The 13,715-nt window shown below is 40.7% G+C and overlaps 1 non-coding gene across 1 annotated transcript; it reads left to right on the top strand.

The window, feature by feature from the left end:
* Positions 1 to 11,932: 11,932 nt before the first annotated feature.
* LOC130950200 (small nucleolar RNA R71) lies at positions 11,933 to 12,041 on the top strand. The gene has a single exon (XR_009073539.1). It is a non-coding gene; the product is annotated as a small nucleolar RNA R71 (small nucleolar RNA).
* The last annotated feature ends 1,674 nt before the right edge of the window (positions 12,042 to 13,715 follow it).

The raw sequence follows: 13,715 nt of genomic DNA, 5'->3' as shown, positions 1-13,715 counted from the left end.
ATGATCATGTGGAGTCATGAAAAAAATATAAAAATTAAAAACAGAATCAAAAATAGCAGAAGAAAAATCACACCCTGGAGGGAGGACATACTGGCGTTCAACGCCAGTAAGGAGCATCTGGCTGGCGTTCAACGCCAGAACAGAGCATGAATCTGGCGCTGAATGCCAGAAACAAGCAACATCCTGGCGTTTGAACGCCAGGAAAGTGCCTTGAGGAAAGCTGGCGCTAAACGCCAGTAACAAGCATGGAACTGGCGTTCAACGCCAGAAACATGCTACACATGGGCGTTGAACGCCCAGAGTGTGCATCATCTCGGCGTTTAAACGCCAGAATGGTATGCAAAGGCATTTTACACACCTAATTGGTGCAGGGATGTAAATCCTTGACACCTCAGGATCTGTGGATCCCACAGGATCATCTCAGGATCTATAGACCCCATAGGATCCCTACCTAACATATTCCCACCTTACCTTCTAATCCTATAACACTCTTCCCCAAAACACACTTCCCAACAACTTCAATCTCTCTTCCCAATTACCCCCTTCACCACTCACATCCATCCACTCTTCCCCATAAACCCCACCCACCTTCAAAATTCAAAAATCTTTCCCTGGTAAAAGCATAAGCTTTTTGTTTTTCCATTACCATCAATGGCACCTAAGGCCGGAGAATCCTCTAGAAAAGGAAAAAGGAAGACAAAAGCTTCCACCTCCGAGTCATGGGAGATGGAAAGATTCATCTCCAAAAGCCATCAAGACCACTTCTATGATGTTGTGGCAAAGAAGAAAGTGATCCCGGAGGTCCCTTTCAAGCTCAAGAAAAATGAGTATCCGGAGATCCGACATGAGATCCGAAGAAGAGGTTGGGAAGTCCTAACCAACCCCATGCAACAAGTCGGAATCTTAATGGTTCAAGAATTCTATGCCAATGCATGGATCACTAAGAACCATGATCAAAGTATGAACCCGAGTCCAAAGAATTATCTCACAATGGTTCGGGGGAAATACTTAGATTTTAGTCCGAAAAATGTGAGGTTGGCATTCCACTTGCCCATGATGCAAGGAGATGAACGCCCCTACACTTGAAGGGTCAACTTTGATCAAAGGTTGGACCAAGTCCTCATGGACATATGTGTGGAAGGAGCTCAATGGAAAAGAGACTCCAAAGGCAAGCCAGTTCAACTGAGAAGACTGGACCTCAAGCCCGTGGCTAGAGGATGGTTGGAGTTCATTCAACACTCCATCATTCCCACTAGCAACCGATCTGAAGTTACTGTGGATCAGGCCATCATGATTCATAGCATCATGATTGGAGAGGAAGTAGAAGTTCATGAAGTCATCTCCAATGAAATCTACAAAATAGCCGATAAGTCCTCCAACACGGCAAGGCTAGCTTTTCCTCATCTTATTTGCCATCTATGTTACTCAGTTGGAGTTATCATAGAAGGAGACATCCTCATTGAAGAGGATAAGCCCATCACCAAGAAGAGGATGGAGCAAGCAAGAGAGGCCCTCCACGGATCTCAAGAGATGCATGAGCAAGCTCATCATCAAGAAATCCCTGAGATGCCTCAAGGGATGCACTTTTCTCCCAACAACTATTGGGAACAACTCAACACTTAGAAGATTTGAGCTACAATGTGGAACAATTAAGGGTGGAACATCATGAGCACTCCATCATTCTCCATGAATTAAGAGAAGATCAATGAGCAATGAGGGAAGAGCAACAAAGGCAAGGAAGGGACATAGAAGAGCTTAAGGACATTGTTGGTCCTTCAAGAAGAAGACACCACTAAGGTGGATTCATTCCTTGTTCTTATTTCTTTCTGCTTTTCGGTTTTTATGTTGTGTTCATTTATGTTTTGTGTCTCTACTTCATGATCATTAGTGTTTAGTAACTGTTCCGAGGGTTACCTGAAACGTGTAGCTCGGTCGTCTGGAGAGGTCCGAGATGGGGGCTCGGTGACCCGAGCTGGGTGTGCAGAACGGTTGGTGGTTGTACCTGCAATGACACTCCGATGCTTAAGTTAGCATGGGTCAAAACAGATATGTGTAGATTTGGAATGAATTCCATACCTGGGTGCTCCAGTGTATTTATAGTAGTTGGCAGTGATCTTCCCCGGATAAGATATTCTTATCTTATCTTATCTTTGGGAGTTTATCTCTATCTTTGTGGAACCGCCTTTTCCAGGCCTTTTCGGCCTTTAGGTTTGGGCTGCGTTCCTTTTGATGGGCCTTCCTTGTGACCGGCTTTGAGCTCTTTGTCCGAGGTCCGACGTTTAGGTGTGAGCTTTAGGACAAGGTCGGACCTCTTGCGGATTTACCGAGTTGGAGGACCCCGGTCAGGGTATGAACAGTAACTATGTCTTAAAGTTATGAATAATTCCATTAATCCTTCACCTTTCTTAAATGAAAAATGTTTTTAATTCAAATGAACAAGAAGTACATGAATTTCGAATTTATCCTTGAATTTAGTTTAATTATATTGATGTGGTGACAATACTTTTTGTTTTCTGAATGAATGCTTGAACAGTGCATATTTTTGATCTTGTTGTTTATGAATGTTAAAATTGTTGGATCTTGAAAGAATGATGAACAAAGAGAAATGTTATTGATGATCTAAAAAATCATGAAATTGATTCTTGAAGCAAGAAAAAGCAGTGAAAAGTAAAAAGCTTGCGAAAAAAAAAAAGAAAATGGCGAAAAAAAAGGGATTAGAAAGAAAAAGAAAAAGAAAGCAGAAAAAGCCAATAGCCCTTAAAACCAAAAGGCAAGGGTAAAAAGGATCCAAAGCTTTGAGCATCAATGGATAGGAGGGCCCAAAGAAATAAAATCCAGGCCTAAGCGGCTAAACCAAGCTGTCCCTAACCATGTGCTTGTGTCATGCAGGTCCAAGTGAAAAACTTGAGACTGAGTGGTTAAAGTCATGATCCAAAGCAAAAAGAGTGTGCTTAAGAGCTCTGGACACCTCTAACTGGGGATTCTAGCAAAGCTGAGTCACAATCTGAAAAGGTTCACCCAGTCATGTGTCTGTGGCATTTATGTATCCGGTGGTAATACTGGAAAACAAAGTGCTCAGGGCCATGGCCAAGACTCATAAGTAGCTGTGTTCAAGAATCAACATACTTAACAAGGAAAGTCAATAACACTATCCAAAATTCTAAGTTCCTAGAGAAGCCAATCATTCTGAAATTTAAAGGAAAAAGTGAGATGCCAAAACTGTTCAGAAGCAAAAAGCTACAAGTCCCGCTCATCTAATTAGAATTAATATTCATTGATATTTTGGAATTTATAGTACATTCTCTTCTTTTTGTCCTATTTGATTTTCAGTTGCTTGGGGACAAGCAATAATTTAAGTTTGGTGTTGTGATGAGCGGATAATTTATACGCTTTTCGGCATTGTTTTTAGGTAGTTTTTAGTAAGTTCAAGCTACTTTTAGGGATGTTTTCATTAGTTTTTATGTTAAATTCACATTTCTGGACTTCACTATGAGTTTGTGTGTTTTTCTGTGATTTCAGGTAAATTCTGGCTGAAATTAAGGGACTTGAGCAAAACTCTGATAGGAGGCTGACAAAGGACTGCTGATGCTGTTGGAATCTGACCTTCCTGTACTAGAAATGGATTTTCTGGAGCTACGGAACTCCAAATGGCGCGCTCTCAACGGCGTTAGAAAGTATATAATAGTCCATACTTTATTCGGGAATTGATGACGTAAACTGGCGCTCAACGCCAGTTTCATGTTGCTATCTCGAGTAAAACACCAGAAACACGTCACGACCCGGAGTTGAACGCCCAAAACACGTTACAACTTGGCGTTCAACTCCAAAAGAAGCCTCAGCTCGTGTATAGATCAAACTCAGCCCAAACATACACCAAGTGGCCCCTGAAAGTGGATTTATGCATCAATTACTTACTCTTGTAAACCCTAGTAGCTAGTTTAGTATAAATAGAACTTTTTACTAGTGTATTAGTCGTCTTTTGACCACGTTACATCTTTGGTCTCAGTTTTGTTTTATTCTTCATCTTAGGAGGCCATTGATCACGTTTTGGGGGGCTGGCCATTCGGCCATGCCTGAACCTTTCACTTATGTATTTTCAACGGTGGAGTTTCTACACACCAAAGATTAAGGGTGTGGAGCTATGCTGTACCTCAAGCCTTAATGCAATTACTACTCTTTTCCTATAAATTTCATTTATTCCTGTTCTAAGATATTCGTTGCACTTCAACTTGATGAATGTGATGATCTGTGACACTCATCATCATTCTCACCTATAAACGCGCGTGATTGACAACCACTTCCGTTCTACCTTTGACCGGGCGCATATCTCTTGGATTCCTTAATCAGAATCTTCGTGGTATAAGCTAGAATTGATGGCGACATTCATGGGAATCCGGAAGGTCTAACCTTTTCTGTGTTATTCCGAGTAGGATTCCGGGATTGAATGACTGTGACGAGCTTCAAACTCTTGAAGGCTGGGCGTTAGTGACAGACGCAAAAGAATCAAGGGATTCTATTCCAACCTGATTGAGAACCGACAGATGATTAGCCGTGCTGTGACAGAGCATTTGGACCTTTTTCACTGAGAGGATGGGATGTAGCCATTGACAACGGTGATGCCCTACATACAGCTTGCCATGGAAAGGAGTAAGAGGGATTGAAGGAAGAAGTAGGAAAGTAGAAAAAGAAAGGGCACAGTATTTCCATACGCTTATCTGAAATTCCCACTATTAATTTACATAAGTATTTCTATCCCTTTATTTTATTTATCTTTTAAATATCTAATCCAATTACATTTGACTCTACCTGACTGGGATTTACAAGATAACCATAGCTTGCTTCATACCAACAATCTCTGTTGGATCGACCCTTACTCTCGTAAGGTTTATTACTTGGACGACCCAGTACACTTGCTGGTTAGTTGAACGGAGTTGTGTCCACACATAGTAAAGAGCTATTATCTTGAATTAAATTTCATACAAGTACAAAGAGTACGAATCACAATTTCGTCCACCAAGTTTTTGGCGCCGTTGCCGGGGATTGTTCAAGTATGGACAACTGACGGTTCATCTTGTTGCTTAGATTAGGTAATTTTCTTTTCAAAAAAGTTTTTAAAAATCTTTCAAAAATATTTTTTATTATTCTCGTTTTTCTAGTTGGCTGCTAGCTTCCCTTTCCCTGACCGACTTGTTCCGATGTCATTTCGGATTAGGATGAGATAGTTGTTGGCGAAACTTCACTGGATTACCTTCTGATAGTATCTAGATGCCATTTGACGCTTTAACACTTCCTCCCTAATCCGAGTAGGTCGAGTTCTTTCCTTTGGATTTGGGAGTTGACCTCTTTATTGTAGAGGATCATTATGGGGATCCTTCTTCGATCTCTACTGGGATCATTACCTCTACTCCGTGAATCAATCGGAAGGGTGATTCCCCTGTGGTGAAGTGTGGAGTTGTTCGATATGCCCATAAGACTTGTGGGAGCTCTTCAGCCCAAGCTCCCTTTTGATCTGAAGAACTTTGGTTCTTTCTACAAAGAGTTTGCGTTTTTTATCATTTGTTGTGAATTTTCTTTTGTCGTTTGCCTTTGAGGAGAATGTGTGCTTTGCTTAGGATTTGGTTGTTGTTCCTGTTTCTTTTCATTGTTGCCTGACTCCTTTTGTACAAAAGTTCTTGCTTTTGTTTTGACCTTTTGTTTGAGAGGTGTTCGGACTGTTTGGGTATAGATTGTCGGCTTCTGTTCTCTGGGTTCTTGCCCTGTTGTTGCCTCCAAAGGGTGCCCTTGGACTTTCGTGTGAGTCCTGGGGTTTCTCTTTTACTGCTGTATTTGACACTTGATGTTTTGCTGTTATTGTCTGAGTTGTTTCCTTATTTACCCGAGTTGTTTGGTAGTAACCCCATTTTTTTCTTATTGTAGGAATAGTTGACATATATGTTCTCGAGAGAACATTGTTGAGATGTCTTCTAAGGTCCCAGACAATATGTCTGATTAGCTGGATTCCATAGTTTTAATGTGTGTTACTGTGGCTGACCCTGAGTACATCCCTTATACCGCCTTTGAGATCGATTTGTTGTGGTCTTGTAATATAGCCGGGATGAGGCTTCTGTTATTGCCTCTTGGTTGGCTAGTTTTGAAAATGCATTAGCTCAGTTATTCTGCTCCCGAGGTGTGTGTCGGACTTCATATTCCTCGAATTGTCTGAGCTATTGGTGCTGGCTAGTTTTGAAAGTGCATCAGCTCGGTCATTCTGCTCCTGAGGCATGTGTCGGACCTCACATCCCCCAAAATGTCCGAGCTATTTTCTATTTTTGTCCAGGGTCCCCCGAATTGTCCGAGCTGTTCTTTGGTTTTGTCAAGGGTCCCCCGAATTACCCGAGATATTTTTTCATGGTGGGATCCTTAGCCTGGTTGCTCCCTTCTATTTGTGAGGTGACTACTTGTGAATCACTGGACACATTAAGCTCCTACCTTCTTAGCCAGCCTTAAACCAGCCAGTAGTGCCTCATATTGAGTTTGGTTATTTAGCTTGATTTGGCTTCCCTGATCGCTTTCTATAATTACACCTGCACCACTCCCGGTTTTATTTGAAGAGTCGTCCATGTAGAGATTCCATTTTGTAGGAATTCCCAGGGTGTTAGTGTACTCTGTAATAAAGTCAGCCAGATACTATGATTTGATGGCTATCTGAGCTTTCATATCGAAGATCAAATTGGGATAACTGGAATGTCCCCTGTAGGATTCTTCCAGCTATTTATTGTTTTCTGTAGGATGCCTTTTATGGGCTGATTGGTCTGAACTCTGATAGTGTGAGCTTGAAAGTATGGGTGGAATCGTTGAGGGGTGAGTTTGAGGGCGTAGGCAAACTTTTTCTATCTTTTGATAGTTTAGTTTGGCCCCTTGTAGAGCTTTGCTGATGAAGTAGACGGGTTGTTGCCCACTTTCGTCTTCTCTGACTAGTGCTGAGGCTATTGCCCGACTTCTCACTGCGAGGTATAATATGAGTTCTTCACTTTCCCGTGGTCTGGTAAGAATGGGAGGTTGCCCCAGGAATTTTTGAAATCTCGGAAGGCTTGTTCGCATTCTGTTGTACTTTTCAAACCTCTCTCCCTTCCTTAATATACCTCTTTGAGGTCTTTTGCAAGATGATTTAGAGATCCCTCATCCTGCGAATCCTTCATTTATCATATGAACATGTTTTTCAGGGGTGTGAGATGGATGCTCAACTCGTCCGACCTCTTCGGTGTGGGGTGGACATTCTATTCGTCCGACCTCTTCCTTCAACCTGTCCGACCTCTTTGGTGTGAGGTGGATGTTCACTCGTCTGACCTCTTTGGTGTGAGGTGGACCTTCGTCCGACCTCTTCGGTCTGAGGTGGACTTTCAACTCGTCTGACCTCTTTTGTTTTTGATTGGGCAAGCTGCGAGTATTTTTTTGGTTTGGCATACTTCTCGATAGACGTCTACGAGAGACACCTGAAGAGGGGTGTAATTGTGGTATTTCTTGATCTTTTTTCCGTGCTGATCTTCTTTTTTCTTGTACTCTTTGTCCTTATCCCGGGAGGAGTAGGAGAATCCGGACTTCGAGGTCTCTCCTAGTTGAGAGTTTTCCGTGCTGATGTACTTTTCTACCCGTTCTTGCACTTCATTCAGAGATGTTGGATGTTTCTTTGATATGGAGTGACTAAAGGGTCCTTCCCGTAGGCCATTGATGAGACCTATGATGGCTGCTTCTATTGGTAGACTTTGTATGTCCAGGAAACTTGTGATGGATCTGGGAGGCACACTGTCAAACCACTTAATTGCTGTCTAAGATAATGGCTTGGATCCGATGTGCCGTCGTACGGGGTCATGTCGGGAGCTTTGAAGTCCTTTGGGACTTTAGCTTTCAAGATCTCTTTGGTGAATGGGTCTTGATCCTCTTGGATCGAGCGGTCTTGGTTTTGAGATCGGCTTCGAGCTTTAAGAGCTTGTCCTCTAGCTTTCGACGTCATCTTATTTCTCTCCGATGGTCTCTTTCAGCATCCCATTGATGTAGGGCTTCTTTTTCAAGTTGTTTTAAACGGTCCTGAAGCACCTCCATGGCTCCCACGTTTGGAGAATTCTTTTCGTTGTTAAGTTGAGGAGTATCTTTTGGTGTAGTGTCTGCATTTTTGTGCGACGTTCTATCCTCTAGATCTGAATCGTGGTCGTTGTCATGGTCATCTGCCATGGTGACGAGATGACTTCCAGGTTCCCCGGTAACGGCACTAATATTTCGAGGTTTACCTGAAACTGTAGGTCAATCTTGGACGAGATCTTCTGTACTGGTCGGAGTTGACGTATATGACTGGTGGATGGTGGCCGGAGCTGTTGTGTCTGACTTGTTTTCCTAGCTATACTGCTGATCCTTTGTCACCGGAGGGTGGTGGTACCTACAAGGGGCACCAATGCTTAAGTTAGCAAGGGTATTAAGCAGGTTTTTAGTAGAATCAGAGTATGATTTATACTTGGGTGCTCCAGTATATTTATAGAGGTATGGAGTGACCTTTTTAGATAAGATAAGTTAGTTATCTTAGCTTATCTTATCTTATCTTTTGGGTGAGGTTAGCTTATCTTCAAGGGAATTACCCTTATCTCTATAGGATTGGGCTGCCTTTGGATTTGGGTCGTGTTCCTCTATTCGGGCCCTTTATTTGGGCTTCTGTGGCATTTTGTCCGAGCTCTTTGTGAAGAGATCGGATAGTCTGACCTGAAGAGGTCGGTCGGCTTGTCGCTAAACATCCCGGGTCAGACAGCTTGACCCAGGGTATGAACAGAACTCTTGTACTATTAAGATCCCAACCTCTTGGATGAGATTGGTTAGGACTTCCCAACCTCTTCTCCGGATCTCTCTTCGGTTTTTCTGATACTCATTCTTCTTAAACCTAAAAGGGACCTCAAGGATCACCTTCTTCTCTGCCACTACTTCATAGAAGTGGTCTTGGTGGGCTTTGATGATGAATTTTTCTATCTCTCAAGATTTAGAAGTGGCGCCTACGGCCTTTCCTTTCCTCTTTCTAGAGGGTTCTCCAATCTTGGGTGCCATAAGTGGTAATGGAAAGCAAACAACAATGCTTTTCCCATGCCAAACTTAAAAGTTTTGGTCGTCCTTGAGCAAAAATAAATAAAAGAGAAGAATAGAGTAGAAAAAGAAGAAAATAGATGGAGATAGAGGGTGAGAAGGAATTTGCCAAGGGGGCTTTAAAGTGTATGAAGTGTGTGTATGAAGGATTAGTAAGAAGAGGTATTTGTAGGAGTGGGCTAGGTTAGGGTTCTGTCATGGGTGGCGTAAATGGGAGGGAAATTTCATTTTGAAGTGGGTAGGGGTTGGTGGGATTTATGATGGTTTTGGAAAAGTGATATGGATGTGATTGGGCTAAAGTTTATGGGAAAAATTGTATGGGGAAATGTGAAAAAGAAGAGGGAAGAAGTGGGGTAGATAAAGATGTTGTGGGACCCAATAATCCTGAGAGGCTAGGAAATTCAGATTCCGTGCCCTCTACATGGGCATTTGAACACCCAGCACTATGCTCTTAGCTAGCGTTCAACGCAGCTATGCTGTCAATTGGGGCGTTGAACGCCCTGGCTCTACCTCTGGCTGGCGTTCAACGCCAGAAAAATTGCCAATTTGGGCATCGAATGCCCAGCCAGTGCTCTTTGGCTGGCGTACAATGCCAGCAAGACACTCTATCCAGAGTGTTCTATTTTCATTGCTGATCCTTTCTGTCTCTATTCTAACTACTTCACATGATCATGAACCAAAATAAATAACTAAAATACAAATTTTAAGGGATTAAAAGAAATAGAAATAACTAAATAAGGTTGGGTTGCCTCCCAACAAGCGCTTCTTTAACGTCACTAGCTTGACGGTTAGCTCCTTACGAAGAGTGATATGGGCTTAGAATTTTGCCCCTTATAGTGAACTTTCTTCCTGTCTTCTCATGAATGAGCTCCATATGCTCTAGAGATAGGACACGACTCACTGTATGTGGTATGACTGGTTTCTTGGTGAAGTTAACTCTCATGCCAGGTGAGAGGCCTTTAGTGGGGACTTTCTTATCCCTCCAGCCTTTAAGTACTTTCTTCTTAGTACCTTTGTTCCCAGTGCTTGTTGATGGTCGTCCAACACCAAACTTAGAATTTGTGTTTGGGGGATCAGTAATGGTTTGCATTGAAAGAGATGGTCGGAATACGAAGTGTTGCACAGTTATCTCTCTTTTTTTAGAGGGAGAGTTGGGGTAAGGCATCTTGAACAAGATGTGATCCTCTCCTAGTTGTAAAATCAGTTCTCCCTTAGCTACATCAATGATAGCATTGGTAGTGGCTAGGAAATTCTTCCAAGGATGATGGATTCATCCTCATCTTCTCTAGTATCTAAAATTATAAAGTTTACAGGGATGTACAGGTATTCAACCTTTACCAGGACATCCTCTACTAAGCCATATGCTTTCTTCATTGTCTTGTCTGTCATCTCTAGTGAGATATTTGTAGCTTGTACCTCAAAGACTCCCAACTTCTCCATTACAGAGAGTGGCATGAGGTTTATACTTGACCTTAGGTCATACAGAGCTTTCTCAAAGGTCATGGTGCCTATGGTGCAAGGAATTAGGAAGCGTCCAGGATCCAAAAGCTTCTGAGATAGCTTCTGTTGTACCAAAGCATTGAATTCTTTGGTGAGCACTGGAGGTTCTTCCTCCAAAGGTTTTATACCAAATAACTTAGCATTCAGTTTTATGAGAGATCCTAGGTACCGAGCAACTTGCTCTTCCCTAGTGTCCTCATCCTCATCAGAGGATGAGTATTTATCAAAACATATGCACTAAAGGAGTGCATGCAAGGAAACCTCTATGGTCTCTACATGAGCCTTGGCTTCCTTTAATTTTTGGATATAGACTTCCTTGGTGGGTGTGCTATTAGTAGCATTCAACGCCAGTTCTGGTGGTTCTTTGGGTGTTGAACGCCCATCATGCATCCCTTCACTGGCGTTCAACGCCAGTTCGTTTGCCAAGTTGGGAGTTGAATTCCCAGTAAGATATTCTTTACTGGTGTTCAATGCCAGATTCCCTTACAGTTTGGGCGTTGAACGCCTAGTGAAGGCTTCCTCACTGGCCTTCAATGCCATATGAGTTTCTCCAGATTCGGCCTCATCCTCGGTTGTGATGGCCTTGCACTCTTCTCTTGGGTTTACTTCAGTGTTACTAGGAAGAGTGTCAGGAGGAGTCTCAGGGATTCTCTTGCTCATTTGACCAACTTATACCTCCAAATTTCTGGTGGATGACCTTGTTTCAGTTATGAAGTTATGAGTGGTCTTAGAGAGGTTGGAGACTATAGTTACTAAGCCAAAAAGGCTCTGCTTAGGAGTCTCCATATTCCCTTGACAAGATGGGAATGGTGGCCTGTTGTTGAACCTATTCTGGGTTCTTCCACCTTGATTATTATTGAAGCCTTGCTGAGGCTTCTGTTGATCCTTCCATGAAAGGTTAGGATGGTTCCTCTATGAGAGATTGTAAGTGTTTCCATATGGTTCTCCCATGTAATTCACCTCTTCCATGGTGGGTTGGTCAGGATCATAAGCTTATACTTCAGAGGAAACTTCTTGAGTGCTGCCAGTTGCAACTGCATTCCAGTCAAACGCCGAGAGATCATATTGACCTGTTGGGTTAAGATCTTGTTCTGAGCCAACATGACATTCAGAGTGTCAACTTCAAGAACTCATTTCTTTTGAGGGACCCCATTGTTCACAGGGTTTCTTTCAGAAGTGTACATGAATTGGTTGTTTGCAACTATCTCAATGAGTTCTCTTGCTTCTGCAGGCATTTTCTTCAAGTGGAGTGATCCACCTGCAGAGCTGTCCAATGACATTTTGGACATCTCAGATAGACCATCATTGAAGATACCTAAGATAGACCATTCTGAGAGCATGTCAGGAGGACATCTCCTGATCAGTTGCTTGTATCTCTCCCATGCTTCATAGAGGGATTCACCTTCTCTTTGTGTGAATGTTTGAACTTTCACTCTAATTTTGCTCATCTTTTGAGGAGGAAAAAACTTGGCCAAGAAAGCATTGACCAACTTTTTCCAAGAGTCTAAGCTTTCTTTAGGTTGAGAATCCAACCATATTTTAGCTTTATCTCTAACAGCAAAGGGAAAGAGCATAAGTCTCTAGACCTCAGAATCTACTCCATTGGTCTTGACAGTGTCACAGATTTGTAAGAATTCTGTCAAGAATTGCTGTGGATCTTCCAGTGGAAGTCCATAAAACTTGCAATTCTGTTGCAGAAGAGAGACTAACTGAGACTTAAGCTCAAAGTTGTTAGCTCTAATGGAAAGTATGGAGATACTTCTTCCATAGAAATCAGAGGTTGGTATAGTGTAGTCACCAAGAACCTTTCTTGCATCTCCATTGTTAGCATTGTCTACCATGTCTTCAGCTTCTTGTTCAAAATTTTCTGAGAGGTTTCTTCTTGAGTGTTGTACTTTAGCTTGTTGTAAGCGCCTCCTTAGAGTTTTCTCAAGTTCAGGATCAGGTTTAAAGAGAAGCTCTTTATCTCTGTTCCTAGTCAGAAAACATAAAAAAAAAAGACAAGAAAGAAGAAGAATGAGAGCTCTATATTCAAGAACAGAGGACTCCCTCTGAGACGTGAAGAAGAAAGAAAAGAAGAATGAAGATAGAGAAAAGAGAGAAAGAATTCGGCCATGAGGAGAGAAAAATTCGAAAATTATAAGTAAAAAGATAAAATATTTTTGTTTTAATTTTTATTTATTAATTAAATTCGAAAATAAAACTAATTAACTAATAAGATTTGAAAATTAAATAATGAATTTTCGAAAAAGAAGAGAGAGAAATAGAGAAGATATTTTTGAAAATTAGAAGAGAAGAATTAGATAGGAAGTTTTGAAAAAGAAGAAAGAGAAAACAAGTAACTAATTAAGAAAGAATTGAAATTAAGATAAGATAGAAGATTAGAAAAAGATTTGAATTTAAAATTTAAAATTAGAAAAGATAAGATAGAAATTGAGAAGATTTGAAAAGGATTTAATTTTGAAAATTGAAATTAGAAAAGATAAGATAAGAATTTGAAAAGATTTGAATTTTGAAATTTAAAACTAAGATAAGATAAGATAATAATTTTGAAATTAAAATTTGAATTTTTTTATGATTTTTGAAAATTAAAGTAAAAAGATAGAAAAGATATTTAATTTTTTTTATTTTTGAATTTAAGGAAGAAAGAGAAAAACAACAAAAAGAAACTAAACTTAACATTTTTAGATCTAAGACACCTAGAATTCAAAAATTGCAAAGAAAAACACAAAGAGACACCAAACTTAAAAATTTTAAGATCAAAAGAAGAAGAAAAACAAGAACACTTTGAAGATCAAGAAGAACACTAAGAACAAAACTTAAAGAATTCAAAGAAAACAAGAACATGCAAAGGACACCAAACTTAAAAATTTTGAAAACCAAAAATACCAATTTCAAAAACTTTTAAAAGAAAAGACACAAGAAGACACCAAACTTAAAGATTGACATAAGATTCAAACAAAAGACACTATTTTTGAAAATTTTTGGAAAAAAAGACTCAAGGAATTCGAACTCCAACAAGAACAAGAACAAAAGCCTCAAACAAAAGATAAAGATTAATAGAGAAAGAAAAGATTTTTGATTTTTTTTTTGAAAAAAGAAAATAAAAGACTTAA

The sequence above is a fragment of the Arachis stenosperma genome, chromosome 1 (genome assembly GCF_014773155.1).
Source record: "Arachis stenosperma cultivar V10309 chromosome 1, arast.V10309.gnm1.PFL2, whole genome shotgun sequence".
Lineage (NCBI taxonomy): Eukaryota > Viridiplantae > Streptophyta > Magnoliopsida > Fabales > Fabaceae > Arachis > Arachis stenosperma.
This window is presented reverse-complemented; position numbering and strand designations above follow the sequence as displayed.